Genomic DNA, 17685 nt, shown 5'->3' with positions numbered 1-17685 from the left:
CATAATGGAATGGAGCATAGTATATTATATTGGTGTCTCATCTTCTTATTAGAGCATGAGCAAATTGAGGGCAAAACTCCCTAAACTTCATATCTTTTGAAGTGCCTAACACACTGTTCTCTACATAGGTAAGCATTTAAGAAAGGGATGTTGATTTGTAAGCAGTCATGAAATAAAGGCATGGATACTCAATCTCCAAGGGCTACAACCTTCATGGAATAGGAAGAAACCATTAAAACAGTAAAGAAAACCCCAGTTGAAAAGATCCATCTAAAGAGATTATTTTCACTAAATATGAATGGGGATGGGGTCAAATGAAAAAGTGAACAACTTCAAAAGGGACTAGAGGATGGAAGTCTCCATCTGAGTTTCAGTTCTGTAGAGAGTTAGCTCTGAGACCCAGGAAAGAAAGAATCCTGTCTTGCTAGAAATTTCTTTAGTAGTTGAGGCATGAAATGGAGTGGCAGAGTTGACATGTGGAGATGTGTGGGAAGAATATGAAGAGTTTCTAGTATATAGCCAGTGGCTTTAGCTTGAGGTATGACCTAGATGGGGGGATTTTGAAGAAGAGTCCCTACTTAATCCTCAGGTTCTCACCCATATTGAGAGTTAGAAAAACAGAAGACAGAGGTTTATAACAGGCTAATGTACAGTGAGAAAACTAGAACTGAGTTAAGGAAACTAAGTAGGAGAGAGTGAAGGAAGATGTCCCTGAACCTTTCCTCTTAAATGAGGGGTTTAAAGTGACTTCTATATTCCTATGGAATCTAAATCTAGGCTTCTATGCATTGAAAAAGCTTCTACTAAGTTTTTATTTTTATTAAGTTCTAGGCAATGTGCTCAGTGCTGGACACATAAATTCAAAAGTAAGATAATTGCTTTTCTATAGTAGTTTAAAGATCACACATGAATATAATAACCAGGGAGGGGATTTTTCAGGGGAGCCATGGAGACAGAATCACAGGGCAGTCATTTGAAATATCCTTTCTAGGAACAATGGCAATACTTAGTATTGATTTATTAGTGAGCTCTGAGCAAGAGGTAGAAAGGGTTGAGGAGAAATATAATAGGAAAATGGAAGTATTCATGTGGTGGCAAATATAGTCTGCTGGGTCTGGGTTTGATATAGTTGGCTTATTGGTTTTGTGCTCATTCATACACCAATCAAAATAGCTTGGCCTAGGTTGGAACTTTGAAAGCTTACTAGATCAACTCTCTCAAAAGCTAGGAAATTTTTTGGCATTTGAATCTGGTTTAGCTATTCTAGAAGGAGACAAATGATGAAATGTAAACACAATATGGTGAGGGTGGAGAGTTGGATGAGATATGATACATGTTCTGGTTTTGTGGTCTTAAGTGTTTCATTACTAATGAAACTATTTGACCTTTTATCTGTTACTGTTACCAGTCCTATCTCTTCTCCTAATGCTGTAATCCTATTTTATGTCCTCTTATAATATTCCTCTTATAAATTTTCTAAGAGCATTTTCCACCTAGAGGCATGATTTATCTAGAGGGAAATTCACCATTATGACCTAGAGGCAAAGTGGGAATAATAATAAAAACAATAATAATAATAGCCACTTATATAACATTTGTATATCTCACCCTATGAAATAGAGATGTCATTATGCCGATTTTGTTTTTGTTTTTGTTTTTTCTTTAGGTTTTTTTGGGCTTTTTTTTTGCAAGGCAGTGGGGTTAAGTGGCTTGCCCAAGGCCACACAGCTAGGTACTTATTAAGTGTCTGAGGCTGGATTTGAACTCAGGTACTCCTGACTCCAGGGCTGGTGCTCTATCCACTGTGCCACCTAGCCATCCCCAATTTTGTTTTTCTAAAAATTATTTTATTTTTCCAATTAAATAAGCATTTACTTCCTCTCCCTTTTACCTCCCCATCCATTATTGAAAAAAAGAAGCATAACAAAATTCTCTGAACATATATGTGTATACTCAAATAAAACAAATTCATCTACTGGCTATTTACAATAATTCTTATTTCATTTTGCACCTTGAGTGTTAGGAGTTGGAGTTGGAGTTTGGAGTTAGGAACATATTCTATCATGTATCATCTTGAATCATGATTGGTCATTGCATCAAAATTCTTAAGTTTTTTTTGAAGCTATTTTTACTATATAAATATTGTTCTCCTGGTTTCTGCCTCAGTTCATTTGAGTTCAGTTTCTCTGAAACCATTTATAGTTGAGGATTGTGAAGTATAAAGAGTTTAGAGTCTTACTTATAATAAAGCTAGGGTTTCAGGGTAGGATGGTATCTCTCTTTCTGTCTTTATGTCTGTCTGTCTTTCTTTATGTCTGTTTGTCTCTTGATTTCATCAGGTTTCATGACTTTAATTATCATGTCTATGTAGATGATAAACAAATCCATATATCCAGCCCTAGTTTCTCTCCTGAGCTACTACCTCCCTTCATCAACTGCTTATTGTATATTTCAAGCTAGATGTCTCATAGGTATTTCAGACTCATTAGGTCCCAAATTCAAATCATTTTCCTCCTGAACTCCCCAACTTTTTTTCTACTTATCCATGTTCACGATCTCATTTATATTTGTGATTCCTCACTCCTGCCCTACATATCCAATTAGTTGCCAAATCTTGTTATTTCTACCTTAATAACATCTCTTCTGTCTGTTTCTCTCTATTCCCATGTTCATTATCCTAGTTTAAGTTTTTACCACCTGTGGTTGGACTTTTTTGCAATAACATCTTGCCCTCAGTCTCCATCCTTTCTGAAACTGTCCTCTATGTAGTTGCCAAAGTGTTTGCTTCTAAATCATAGATGTGGCTATGTCACTTCTTTACAAGTTTCAATGACTCCCTGTTACCTCTAGAATCAAATGTAAATGCTACCATTATTATTCTGAACATTATGTAATCTGAACCAACCTACTTTTCCAAATTTATTAAAATCTCCTCTCTTTTTTTTTACTTTCCTGCCCTGGTAAACTTATTTCTCACACACAACACTCCATCTGCCATCTACATGCCTTTGACTTGTTAGGAAGTGATTTTTCTCTTCATCTCTGACTCACAGTGATCCTTCAGCTCAACCAAAGTTAACTTCTTCTATATGAGCCCCTTTCTGATTACTCCAGCTACTAGTCCCCTTCTCCAATGACCTTTTATTTAATTTATATCTATTTTGTATATACTTACTTATCAAAGACTTGGCTCCACTTACAGATATGTAAGGAAAAAAACCCATAGAAAACCTTGGGAAAACTGTCTACTATTTGAGCATTTTTTTAGTATTTCCCAAATTCACATTGTGTTACCCTTTCCTTCTGATGAAATCATTTCAGAAGAGGCCATAGAAAGCATGGGTAGTTCTCAGATGTGCAGAACATTGTTGCTGACAAATCACAAGATGAGAAGAATGGAAGTAGTGACATGTCACTCAGGTTAATGTGTGTCCTTATCTTGGCCAACAATTCTTTCTTGTCCCTACTCTACAAAGAAATTGAGTCTCCTATTGCTAGACAACACTTTTCTCTCTACTTACTGCTTTTTCATTTGTCTTCCTTGTCATCTTAACAAGTCACTGATAGATGGGAGAGTTTCAGTTTTTCTAATTATGTCTCTGTCTTGTCTATGTTATCCTAAATGTTAATATAAATTTTATGTCCATTAATATTGATCCTCACAGTTATTGAAGTAAGGAGAGAGAGACACACACAGAGAGAGAGAGACTGACAGAGACAGAGAGAGATACATAGAGAGAGAGACAGAGAGAGAGACAGAAACACACACACACACACACACACACACACACAGAGAGAGAGAGAGAGAGAGAGAGAGAGAGAGAGAGAGAGAGGAGATAGAGAATTTTTTTTTTTTTTTTTTTTGGTATAGGAAAATTTGCTCAGGCTAGGTTGGTTACAGAGCTTCCTGGGCTGTTTTCTATATACATGAAGTAAAGAGGTACCTGAGTTCAGTTATACTAAGTAGATGGCAAATACAACAACAAATAGCCCTTTTAGACAGCAAACTTGGCACAGGTTACAAAATTTAGCTTTAGAAAGAAGGCATTTCCCATAGAGGGTACTTTGCAGGTCTAGATCTAAAAGGTTACCTGACTGAAGGAAGCTATAAGCTCTTGGGGTTGGAGGCCTCTGTTGTTACTCAGGAGTGCCTCCTTATTTATGCATTGTTTTCTCTGGTAGGATATAAGCTTCTGGACAGAAGGTTATGTTTTTGTATCCTTCTTGTTTAACAAAGGACCACACCCATAGCGAGAATTTAATGTATATTCGTTCATTGATTGGGATTTGAACCCCATGTCTTCCTAACTAATTTCAGCAGTCTATTAGCATATCTATTATCAGCACTGCTCTCAGAGAAACTTCTGTAGTCTTTTCTCTGAAGGGAATGGAACAGTGATAATTAGAAACCTGAAGAGGGTTCCAAGTGAGCCACAGGATGGGCTCAATTTTGTATAAAATAGTGGGATGACAAGAATAGAAGACCCTTTACAGCCCACAGCACTAAACAGGCCTCAAGACTGAAAAAGAAGGTTACTCCTTTCCTCCAAAGTTCCACTCACCCTACAGCTTTAATTCTCTGTGCTTGATCTGGCAAAATAGTTTCTAGGTATGTAGTCTCATTCCCTGCAATCCATTGGGCTAGATGGCTTTCCCTCAAACCAAGATTTCATTAGATTATGCTCTTGATGAAAAACCTCCTTATTTCTTCTATTCTATTAAGTTAAACTCTTGTCTGATTTTCAAAGCCCTCCATAATTTAACCTACTTAAACTATCCAACCTAATTTCTTTCATTTTCCATCATGAAACTTCTGCTCTAGTAAGGCTATTCAGTTCAATAAACATTTATTAAGTACCTACTATATACTATATACTATATACTGTTCTAAGAGCTGGACATTTTCTCCATTATCCCATAGCTACCCCATTACCACTCTCAACTCTATATCTTCTATCATCTTGTTCTCCTTGTGCAAAATACTGTCTTTCTCATCCTTCTTTGCAAACCCTTTCTAACTTCCTCCATGAAGTTTTTGAATCACTTCTGCCCTTATGAATTATCTAAATTCCTACAAGAGAGTCTGTATTATGGAATAAAATGTCTGATTATGAATATGTAAAAGCATATACACCTATGATCTGACAATATTCATTGATTTACCTATTCATTAACCAATACCATTTACTGAATGGCTCTTCTATGGTAGACACTATGCTGGGTGTTGATGAAAAAGTAAAAAAAAAAAGTTTCTTGTGGAGAAGACACATGGGATATTCATTATGGTAATTGTCTTTCTATGAAACTCACTTCTGCCAGGTTCCATCCTTGTGTCTAGTTCTCTGATAAATTAACTGATACAGAAAATACTCAGTTTCACTGTCACTTTTCTGATAGTATGTAAAGTCTGAAGATATGCTGACACAGAAACCTGAACTTGTACTTATGAAGGATAATACTCAACAGGTATTTCTATGAACCATAGGCCTTCAGTCACTAAACCTCAATCTGATGTATTAGAGTTAATTGACTAGAAATAGGTGTAAGAAGCTTAAAGTCCAGTCCACTTGTCCATTTTCCCATAGATACAATGTCCATACCTGAGGGAAGGTCAGTCTTGGATGGGTCTTTCACCTGTGCTTGTGAAGCTGGATGAATAGTACTTCATTTCTCCACTAGGAATCAAATAGTGGGACATGATCACCATTTAGGACTTTTCACATAGATATCTGAAGCTTTTGGTGGCTTTGACTGGAACATGATTCTGGCTCATATGCTCAGTCATATGCAGTATGTACTCAGGCCAAGGACATTGTGGGGGTAGATAGCAGGTTTGTTGTTCCTCTTGCCAACTTCTCTCATCATCCATTCCTGAGGGGTAGTACTATTAGATTTCATCACAGACTTGGAAGATGCTTAACAAATATTCATTGATTGATTAATTGAATAATTCACCTGCTTTTCAGGGATATGGTACCACTTGAGTGGTGTTGGACAATCTGACCAAGATGATCCACTTCCTTTCATATGTTAGACTTTCCACTATAACCAAGGTTATCCCTCTCTGACTAAAGGGAATTTTCTGACTCCAAGGCTTTCTCTCATGTTATTGCCAGTTGGAGTCCCCATTTTGTTTCATTTTGCTTACCAATTACTGGATTTCATTAATCATATGGCATCACTGGAATGGGTAGAGTATATAAATTAAGCCTTAGAATTCTTACCAAAGGGATGAATAGGCCATCCTAATTCCCACTTTGGGACTTTTCTTATAAATTAGAGGTCATACAATCTATATCTTCCATCCTTGTTTTCTTTTATTTTTCCTTGTACTCATCCTAGTAATCATCATCCTCTTAACAAACAGCCAAAGTGCTCTTACAAACAACCCCCATTGTGCTTCTTGGTAGTTTGGGTATAGGGAATCAGGTTTGGTTATTCTATAGCCTCTGAACCTGTGACCTACCTGATTTTCTAGTCTAGAGTAGCTCAAAGCTTGGCAGCTTTGTTACTGGCAACATTTGCAGGGAAAGTCAGAAATATCAGCCAGGAGGATGGAGAATAATTACTTTGATCTCTTAGGTCAGCTTTTGTGCTGGCTCAGATTTTTTTTATTTGCTAGTTCTGAGAAGATCTTGAGATCAAAATGAGATTTGTAGTTCAATTTCTACAGAACTCCTGTCTCTGTCTCTGTCTCTATTTCTGTCTCTCTCTCTCTATTTCTCACTGTCTTTGTGTATGTCTGTCTGTCTGTCCATCTGTTTGTTGGCAGAAATACTTGAATTGGGTTTGGGGGCAAATTATTCTCATAAATGGTCAATTGGGAACTGCAAGGATTTTATAACTTTAGGACAGATAGTTGTCTGGGATAGTGGACTTCATGTCATCACAACAATATTATAGACAAAGTCTAAATTTATTCTTAGGTTGGGGATATTCTGCCTGATTTTTGTTTGATGACTCTTGACTGAGGGTGGGGAATCATAACTTGGCTGTGACTAAAGAATATTTGCCTTCTTCTACCAAGGAGAGGTTTTCTAGTTATTGCAACCTAGAAAATTTGAGCTAAAATAGCCAGCAGGTAACCTTGAAGAGGTGAAGCCAAGAAACTGGTGGCAGAGAATATTGTTAGCCATTAGATCAGCAGAAAATAAATACTCTACAAAGAAATGTTGGACCCAGTATAGACTTGGTGCATCCTAGGGAAGATGGAGGTCCAGTACACAGCAGAGAGCAGTAGAGCAGTAGAGAACGATGTGAAGCCTCAGTAGAGAATATTGGCAACCTCACAGAATTGGTATGTGCTGCCCTGGTCACCAATAAACTGGCCATATATATATGTTCTCAGGATATGTTTTCTACATACATTCTTGTCCACATGTGCTGTTTTTTCTTTATGTATGTTTACTGTCTATCTATCTATCTATCTATCTATCTATCTATCTATCTATTCACCTACCCACACACCCATCCATCCACACATCTATCTATGTATCTGTCCATCCATCCATTTATCTATATGTCTATCGACCATCTATTATCTTATCTATCTACCTATCTATTTTGTTTTTTATAAGGCAATGGGGTTAAATGACTTGTCCAAGGTCATAGAGCTAGGTAATTATGGAGTGTGTGATGATGGATTTGAACATGTGTTCTCCTGATTCTAGGGATAGTGGTCTATCTACTGTGCTACCTAGCTGCCTTCATATGTATTCTTTTTATGTATTCCTGTTCTAACATTTTCTATCCTTGCAACTTTACATGTGTGTGCTGACCATACCACACCCATATATATGCTTCCATGTGAAATTCCTTTGTGTCTCCTCTTTCTGCTAATATTTGTATATGTATATTTGTGGTTCAGTATTCCTAAGGTTTATGGGAGAAATATTCTATTGTTTCTTATTATACTATTTTATTAAATGTCCTTGTTTTGAATGAATTGATTCTTCTGGTAAAAATAAAGACATTTGTGGGGGTAATGAACTATAATTTTGAATGCATGTGGACCTGCACAATTCCTTGTACAAGGGAAAACATTTTTGGGGCATCAGTGTACTAAAGATGGGGTTTCTAGGTGTTTTGCTAGAAGAGTAGTAGGTCTCTTCCCCATACCTCAAGTACTAACTGGTTAGGGTTATCCTGCTTCATCTGTACTTATCCTCTTTTTATTATTAATCTTTTTTAAGATATTGAACTGAGAGAAACTAGTGGTGCAGTGGGTCAAGTACAAGTCGTGGAGTCAGGAAGACCCATCTTCCTGAGTTGAAATTTAGACTCATACACTTAGAAGTTGTATTGCCCTGGACAAGTCCCTTGACCTTGCTTGTCTTAGTTTCCTCATCTGTAGAATGAGCTGGAGAAGGAAATGTCAAATTTCTCCAGTTTTTTTTGCCAAGTAAACACCAAATGGAGTCACCAAGAGTTATTTGTGACTGAAAAAAACAACTTAACTGAAGATCTTGATCTGAGATAGTCTTAGCCCACTATGACTAATTATAGATTGGCAGGAAGAATACAATGTTCAGGAAATACTTGACTCACGAGACTTCCTCCAATGTCTAGAGGACTAATACAGGCATTGGCATAAGGAAACAGAGTACATAATACATCTACCCTACAATTCATAGAAGCTTTTTACCTAATCAACCATGAATCTGATCAGAGTAACAGAAGATATCAGGGATAGGGATAGTACCCATGATATTATAGGCATGCCTGAATCAGGAAAGAGCATGGAGGATTTGGTATATAACCATGACATTTGGTATATAACTAAGGGCAGGGGACACAAAAGGTCAAAGTTTTGGGGAGGCAGACTGAGTTCAACTAAGTCAATTCTCTGAAACTTTTTTTTTATATCTTTTCTGGTTTGATATTGACTTTGAAGCATGGATTCCAAGGACTCAGATTCCTGAAAATGGCCATTTGCTTCTAACTGAAACTTTGAGATAGTGACACTACTAAGAAATTACCTGTTCTGCCCATTGCCTTTAGATTTACTTGTATCTCAATGTGAATACTGCTTTTCTTCCCAGGAGGGATTTGCTCCTCTGCCCTAGTAAATTTTCTAATTTTTGGCACCTGTTAATCTTTCTCCCTTCTACATCCCTAAGCCTTCTGAAAAGTGAGCTGGGAACTGGTTCTTTCCTTGGGGCTTGGAAAGGCCAGTCTTGTCTGATTTTAACTGACTTAAAGGACAGCCATTGAGTACAGGCAAAGACACCATACTTGCAATCTTGGAGGCACAATGCCCAAGGCAAGAGCAAAATTCCTGGGATATCTCAGCAAGCAATGTTCCAAGTCTTCCTGGGTATAGTTGCTGGGCTTCAAGCAGGGCAATTAGGCAGCAACTCAAGCAATTTTTGTAAACCATTACACCAAGGTTCTTGAACAAAAGTCTTGATAATCTAAGAGTCCTTTACTTTGGGATGACTCCCTGTATTTCTTTAAATTTTTTTTATTTATTTAGTGTAATGGGGTTAAGTGACTTGCTCAAGTTCTGACAGCTAGGCAATTATTAAATGTATGAGGCTGGATTTGAACTTAGGTTCTCCTGACTCCAGGGTGGGTGCTCTATCCACTGCACCATCTAGCTGCCTGACTCCCTCCATTTCTGACTGCTTTTTTCAGCAGCTGCACTCATTTCACATTATCTGAAGTTGGACTTAATTCTAGTCTTCAGGTATGTCTTTCACTCACGAATATTTCATAGTACCTTGTCTTTTCTTCATCAGTCTTGTCAGTGTTATCTCCCTTTACACTCTATCTGTAATTTTAATACCACCTCATTTTTTTTCCTTTCCTTTCCTTTCAAGTTCTATCCTCAGATACATTATGATCATGGACAAGGTCCTAAACTTCCAAAAACCTCAGTTTCCTCATTGTAAATGGTACCATAGAAGGAACACTGGGTTTGGAGTCATATGACTCAGGTTTAAATTTTATTTCTGTTGTGCAACCTTTGGGAAAGTGACAATCTTTCTGGGTTCAGTTTACTTATCTGTAAAATGAGATTGCTCTAGATGATTCTAAAAGTCCCTTCTAATTCTTAATTTCTGATACCACTTCATAGTGTTGTTTTGAGAATTTGAGAATTTTGTTGTTCAGTTGTTTCAGTCATGTTCAATTCTTTGTGGCTTCATTCTGGGGTTTTCTTGTCAAAGATACTTGGTTTGTCATTTCCTTTTCCAGTAAACTATACAGATGAGGAAATGGAAGCAAAAGGTTAAGAGACTTGTCGAGGGTCATACAGCTATTAAGCTTATGAGGCTGGATTTGAAGAGATGAAGATGAGTCTAATTCCGAGCCCAGTTCTCTATCCAACAAACCACCATCATTCCTAATTATGAAACAGCATTTGGTAAATCTTTAAGCAAAAACTTGAATTATTATTCTCCTTCCTTCCATATTCTCCCTTTCATTCTTTTCTTTTTTCTTCATTCCACACTTCCCTTATTCTCCTTCTCCTGCCTCCACTTCATAAGGTTTAATAGTGAATATTTGTTCAGCTATTTGGGTGGGGAGGCAAGTCCCAGATTTCCTTAATTACTTAAGAGCAGATGCTTCCAGCAAGTACCCTATCTCTCTCTCACTTCCCATTCCTTGAAAAATAATCTCATTGCTATTTGTAGACATAAAAAGTTCAGAAGGCACTCAGAGATCATCTAAGATAAGCCCCTTATTTTTTGAGATAAGGGAAGCTAAGATCTAGGAAGGAAAAACTGACCCAGTGAAAGTTACAAGCTGAGTTGGCAACCAAGATGGAGCCAGAACCTTGATATTCTTGCATACTAGTCTAGGATTCTTTTTTTTTTTTTTTAGATTTTTCAAGGCAATGAGGTTAAGTGGCTTGCCCAAGGCCACACAGCTAGGTAATTATTAAGTGTCTGAGGCTGGATTTGAACCCAGGTACTCCTGACTCCAAGGCCGGTGCTCTATTCACTGGGCCACCTAGCTGCCCCCTAGGATTCTTTTCTATATACACCATCGCTCTGCCCACTCCTAGAGCTTTTAGCTCTTCTGGACCACATCACCCAATAAAATTTTTTTAAAAACTGCATACAGAATTCAAACCCATTCATGAATACCATGCACCCCACATCATCAACAACTTGCCACTGGAATGGACCCAAGGACTATGGGTTGGACATAACTTCCTAGAGTTACTGATTTCTCTTGTTTTCAGAAATTTCCACTAGACTTGATAAAAGTTCTACCTTGTAGATCTTAAGCTCCTAAAAACAATTAACAAAGAAATTTATTGCTATCTCCCATTTTGTTTTATGGGATTCTGTTCAGAAGAAAGGCAGGTATAAATTCAAGAGAACAGAAAAGATATGTTTCCTTTCTAGAAGGATTCTCTGAAGATAGGTAGGGGGAGCAAGTCTGACATTTTGTACATTTCTGTACAAAATTGGGAAGGTGGTAGAGAGAACAACTGAATTCTTCTTAGCTATGTTCAAAAGGAGGACCCCAGAAGAGAGATATGAAGCATTATTAAAGTTGAAGTTAAGTGACTTAGTTCCAATTCTATATTAAACACTTACTAGCTGGATGAACTTTGATAAATCCTTTGCCTCAGTTTTCTCAATTGTAAAATGAAAATAATACCCACTTCATAAGGTTGTTAAGGGAATCAAATGAGGAAAAAGTATGTAGAGCTTTATAAACCTTAAAGTGTTTTATATAAATGGTAGTTATTGATGGAGAAATCATTTTGAACATGTAAAAATGTAAATGAGTCGTGACAGGAGGGTGTCATAACTGGAGAGCAGGTATATTGAAATGATCCCAGGTGTCCTAGGGTAGGTAAAGGAAGGTTTCTTCTTTACCAATGCTTTCCTGCAACAAGGACCCATGTGTTTTGTTTTTTTCTTCTTCTTGTTTTGGCTGGGTTGATGAATCCTAAGCATAGCCGACAAGCTCTGGCTAAGCATCAGTGTGATGGATGCAGAGCTCTGGGAAATGCTTTTGTACGCCAGCCTGAGAGACAGAAACAAAGGGACTGACCACTCCTGCAGGCCTAAGTCTCCATTGCTGAGTGGCCTCAGATGGCTCCCTCCTGCATTTCACATGCAATATATGGTTGGGATCCATGCACACCAACGATGTAAACAAACATCTGGCTCCATTTCAGGCACAACTGAGCAATTAAATTCTGCCTAATTACATTCTCTGGGCAGATTTGATCACAGACTGTAGGCCATTCCTCCAAAACTTTGGGGCTGGGCTGTGACACAGCAAGCTCTGTTCATTTCTCTGGGCTCCTGGGCATTCTTCTGAGGAACTCAGGGGAGATATATTTGCTTCTTATATTGTTCCTTTTTTTTAATCAGTGGTAAGGAGAATCATAAGACTTTCCCCCATGCTTTCCTAATCTGTTCTTCATTTTGCTTCATCACAATTCATTAACTATACCTTCTCTTCCTTTGAACCCCTTTCCCAATAGCAGCTTTCCATCACTGTGCCAGTCCAAGATCCTCATAACATTCAGATACCAGGCAATTCAATTTAATTTAATATTCATCATTTGTATGCTTCCTTTTTGTCAATGAGCTGCCTAGTATTGTGGATACGAGAGTGCAGAGCTTGGAGAAAGGAAGATCTGAGTTCAAATTTTGGGAGTCAACATAATTTTAATGGCACTTAGTTGTTTAAATTTTTTAGATGTCTCAAAAAAGTGAAAACATTATAAAAGGTTATTTTCCCCCAGAAGAGTCCATTAAGAAAATGTCTATCTGCAGCTCTCAATTCATTTGACCATTCTCTCCTCTTTATAAAATCTTTATGAGAGTAATTATGCATGTATAAATGTTGTTCTTGGTGAAAACATGGAAATGGAACTGACAGGCTCTCACTGATAATTTACTATAGCAGACCACATCTTTATAAACTGGAAATCAGAGAGAATGTAAGAGCATGCTGTGTTTATCATTTGCTGATTTAAAATAAAATGACTATTTAGAAAAAAATGTAGCTTTAAAGTCACTTTTCAAGTAAGGTGTCTCCCTTATATGTTGCAAGATTCAGTGACAGATTTGAGAATGTATTTAACAGTGTTCAAATACTTGTTGAGTGTTCATATCAACTGAGACATAAAGATTTATTGGAGGCATTTGCCAGTGTCATACCTTGTGAGAGCTCCAAACACAAATAATGAACATCAAGGTAGGGTACCAGAGAAGTGAAGAACAACATGGCCAGGGAACAATATTGTACCCAAATACTACAAAAACACTCAAACAAATGATTCTATCTTTTCTCCCCCTTTCCAACTATTTTTTTCTGGATCCCTACTTACTCATAGGGATTTGAGTCATAGAGATTGTACAGCTCCTAGGCTGGAGATAGGAAAACCCACTGAAAGAGCTAAGAGGCCTTTTATTTCTCACTAGGCTTGGATTTTAGTTCTTTTTGTGCCTTTAATGTATAAATAAAATTGCATTATATTTTAGAGGTTTGTGAGCCTGAGTATTTTATTGATATATTTAGTTTTTAATCAAACATTTTTGTTTCTGTTTTTAATCATTATAGCCTTCCCACTACCATTCCATTGAATAAATAAGAAAACTCCTGAAATATAAAAGTCTTGGCTGCACAGTTGATCAAAACAACTTGTCACATTAACTATGTCTCAAAATTTGTCTCTGCATTTTAAGTTCATTACTTCTCTGCCAGGAGGTAAGTGGTATATTTCAACTTTATTTTTTCAGATTTGTGATTTATTATGGTATTGTTCAGAGTTCTTAAAATCTTTCAATGTTGTTTTTCTATATATTATTATTGTATAAATTATTCTTCTGGTTCTACCTCCTTTTATCTCTAAAACTGAACATTTCATCATTTCTTATGGTACAATGATATTCCATTACATTCAAATACCATAATTTGTTTTTTTCCCCAATAAGAGGACATCCTCTCCATTTAAAAATTTTGACTAATGTTAAAAGTGCTGCTCTAAGTAATTCTTTTCCTTGTGGTTATAGTCCTGGTAATTAATAGTATTAATTAATATAAAGGGTCTGTATATTTTAGAAAGTTTTGGGATACAGTTCTTAATTGTGTTCTAGAATAGTTGGAACATTTCACATCCATTAGGCATGGATTCCAGAGAGAAAAAGGAATAGATTTTTGCAAGTCAAAGAGGAGAAAGATATTGTTTAATCTTTTCCTAAGGTCCAAGATTGACACCATGAGTTTGCAGTGACATAGTACCTTGTATATACTCTCCTGACAAAGTATGGACATGTCCTATTGGCCAGGGTCAGGTACTTGCAATATGAAGGCATCGCAATTACTGTCATTACTTCCTCTGGCCACAATCTTCTTTCTTTTTCTTTTTTCTTTTTTGCAGGGCACATTCTTCTTGAAGTAATCTTTGTAACCCAATCCTCCTTCACTGCTGCTGCCTGAAGACATGTAACAGCATTTTTATAATCCTAACAGCAACGTGGGGGTAATGATCAACCTTAATAGACTTGCTCATTCCATCAGTGCAATAATCAGGGAAATTTTAGGGCATCTGTGATGGAGAATACTATCTGTATCCAGAGAAAGAATTGTGGAGTTTAAACAAAGACCAAAGACTATTACCTTCAATTTTTTAAAAAAAGTTGTCTTGTATACTACATAATTTTGCTATCTCTAATACTTTATTTTTTCCTCAAGGATATGATTTTTCTCTCAAACATTTAATTTTCATCAATGTATTGCATGGAAACAATTTAAAGATTATCAGACTGCCTTATGTGGGGGACTGGGGGAGGGTAGGGTGGGGAAAATCATAAAATTCAAAGCCTTACAAAAATGATAGATAGAAACTGCTACTGTATATAATTGTAAAATAAATTACATATTTATATAAAACAGTATTGGTATATTAATGGTTGAAAATATGCCTTTAGAATAGGTGATAGTTCATTGTCTCATTTTTACAAAGATGACCAGTGTATCTCCAAGTGGATAGAGATCAGGACAGTTCCTTGTTGAAGAATTCCACATATTTGGTCTACTTTTTCATTCCATCATAACCCTTTGATAGAGAGTTTGTCATAGAAGAAATGGATGAAGAAAGACTTCCTTGAAACAGTATCCTCTACTAGATCTTCAAACATATTCCTTTCCTGCTCATGAAGTCAATTCTGACTATACAACAGTGCATAACTCTATTTTCCCACAGCTCCTAATACATTTTTTATTTTTTTCCTTTTGTTATCTCTGCCAGTCCGATGGATCTGGGGTGGAGCCTCATGGTTGCTTTAATGTTCATTTTATCTAATTATTAATAATTTAAACTATGTTTAAAAATATGATTAATGGATCCTTTGAAAACTGCCTAAACATTTCTTTGGACTATTTATCGATTGGGGAATGGCTCTTATGATTTAAATTAGTTTTTATATTCTGGATGTGAGAATTTTATCAGAGAAATGAAACAGATTCTCCTCCCTCTTCAGTTACTATTTCCCTTCTATCTTTATGACATTAAATTTTGTAGTAAATATTTTTGTGCAAAAGTGGTAGCATTTTATATAGCAATTTGTTTTCTATTTTCTGATTTTTCTCTACCACTAGTTTAATCATAAATGCTTCCCCTATCCATAAATTTGAATTGTAATTTCTTTCTTGTTCTTCTAATTTATTTGTGACATGTCTATTTGGTCATTTTTTGGGAGGTTATCTTAGTTTATGATATGAGGTTTTGAACATAGCCTAATTCCTGTCAGACCTGTCCAGTTTTCCAAGTACTTTTCATCAGACAGTGATTCCTTCACCCAATAATCAAAATCTTTGGGTTTACCACACTCTCCTACTATATGTATTTGCTTTTGCATATCATGTACCTAATTTGTTCCATTCTTTTTTAAAAATAAGTATAAAATCATTTTACTGATTAGTCCTTTGTAGAACAATTTATGAATTTCCTTCTAATTTCTTCATTATTACCTTTGATTTTTTTTGAGGCAATTGGAGTTGTGACTTTCCCAGGGTCACACAGTATTTGAAGCTGGATTTTAACTCAGGTCCCCCTAACTCCAAGGCTGCTTCTCTGTCTACTGTACTACCTAGATACCCTTACCTTTGAGATTCTTTTTATTTGTTTGTTTATTTTCTTTGTGAGGCAATTGGGGTTAAGTGACTTGTCCAGGGTTACACAGTTAGTAGGTGTCAAGTGTCTGAAGTCAAATTTGAATTCAAGTGCTCTAAGGGTTGGTGCTCTTATCCACTGTACCACCTAACTTCCCTTTGCTTTTGAGATTCTTAACCTATTACTTCTCTATACGAATCTGATTGCTAATTTTTTAGCCCTATAAAATCTTCTTTTGGGAGTTTGGCATAGCACTGAATAAATAAATTAATTCAAGTAGTATTGTCATTTAAAAATATTAGTTTAATCTATCCATGAGCAATTAAAAATTCCCAAGATATTTGGGTCTGACTTTATTTCTTTCCTGTTGGATTCATGCAGTCCATGGGTAAATATTGGTGGATACATTGCCAAATATTGTATAGTTTCTGAGGTTATTTTGAATGGAATTTCTCTTTCTGGTTCTTTCTACTTGGTATTGTTTTGCTACATAGAGGAAAATTGATTTATGCTGATTTGTTTCATATTCTGAAACTTTATTAAAGTTATTATTTCAATTAATTTTCATTTAATTCTTTAGGGTTCTCTAAGAACACCATCATAGTATCTCCAAAAAGTAATTTAATTTTTTTCTTTGCCTATGCTTATTTTCTCAATTTTTTTTTCTAATCTTATTGGTATAGCAAGCATTTTTGGCATTATAAGTAGTGTAGTGATAATTGGCATCATAACTATACCCTAAATTTATTGAGCTAAATTGCTAATAGGGCAAAATGATAGCTCCTATTGAGGAGTGCCAGATATTGAAGCTTTCAGTTTCAACTTAAGAGGGCCAGAAGTGCCCCAAAATATACCCCATTAGTGGTAAGAAGAATTCTTTGAAACAAGGGTTCTACCTATTCTTCCATCTAACTATTTCTCCATTTCTGTCTTTCTCCTCTTGAATAGGTGCTGAAGATAGATCCCGGACCTAGAAGTTAATAGGAGGAGATTGAATTGAATTTCACTTAGACAGACTTTTTTTTAGTGCTTTCAATAATCCCAATTTAATTTATGCTGCAAAACTTCTCTTTGTCACCAACACTTTCTTGTTGGTGCAATAAGGCCATGAAAAGGATTTCCAGATTGAAGGTGAGTGCTAAAGTACTCCCAGAAAAGAAGAGCTTGTTTGGAAATCAGAAAGCAGCTGAAAGTAAGTGAAAATTAATTCTTCTAATCAATTGTTTAGGTAAATCAGAAACAGAACTTGTGTGGAAATAGTGGAAGAGAAAATGAATTTGAATTTGTATTTTGGTAAGATGATAAATAAAGCTATAGTAAGTTAGGGAAGGAAATGCTGAAGATAGAATAAGCAAAAATAAAGCATTATAAGAAAATATAGGAATGAGTTAAGTCTATACACACCTAATAAAGGGTGCTTATACTATAAAAGATCAAATTAAAAGGAGTATATGGCATATAAAAGGAGTATATGACATATTTCAAAATGTTTCTTGCCTTGTCAAACATAAATTAAACTAGCACATTGATATTTTTATATTTAAATTTAATTACTTTAAATTAATTAAAAATTAAATTAAACTAATATTTAA

At 36.0% G+C, this 17685-nt stretch overlaps 1 long non-coding RNA gene across 1 annotated transcript in view; it reads left to right on the top strand.

Annotated features, from left to right (window-relative positions):
* The window catches only part of LOC141519981 (uncharacterized), a 28711-nt gene extending 11432 nt beyond the window's left edge, over window positions 1-17279 (top strand). The window contains exons 2-4 of the long non-coding RNA XR_012477495.1: window positions 13540-13686; window positions 14360-14461; window positions 17042-17279. This is a non-coding gene — a long non-coding RNA (uncharacterized LOC141519981). The remainder of the gene's footprint in view (window positions 1-13539; window positions 13687-14359; window positions 14462-17041) is intronic.
* Window positions 17280-17685: the final 406 nt, after the last annotated feature.

This window comes from Macrotis lagotis, chromosome 4 (assembly GCF_037893015.1).
Source record: "Macrotis lagotis isolate mMagLag1 chromosome 4, bilby.v1.9.chrom.fasta, whole genome shotgun sequence".
NCBI classification, from domain to species: domain Eukaryota; kingdom Metazoa; phylum Chordata; class Mammalia; order Peramelemorphia; family Peramelidae; genus Macrotis; species Macrotis lagotis.
Note: the sequence above shows the minus strand (reverse complement) of the source record. Positions and strands in the feature narration are given on the sequence as shown.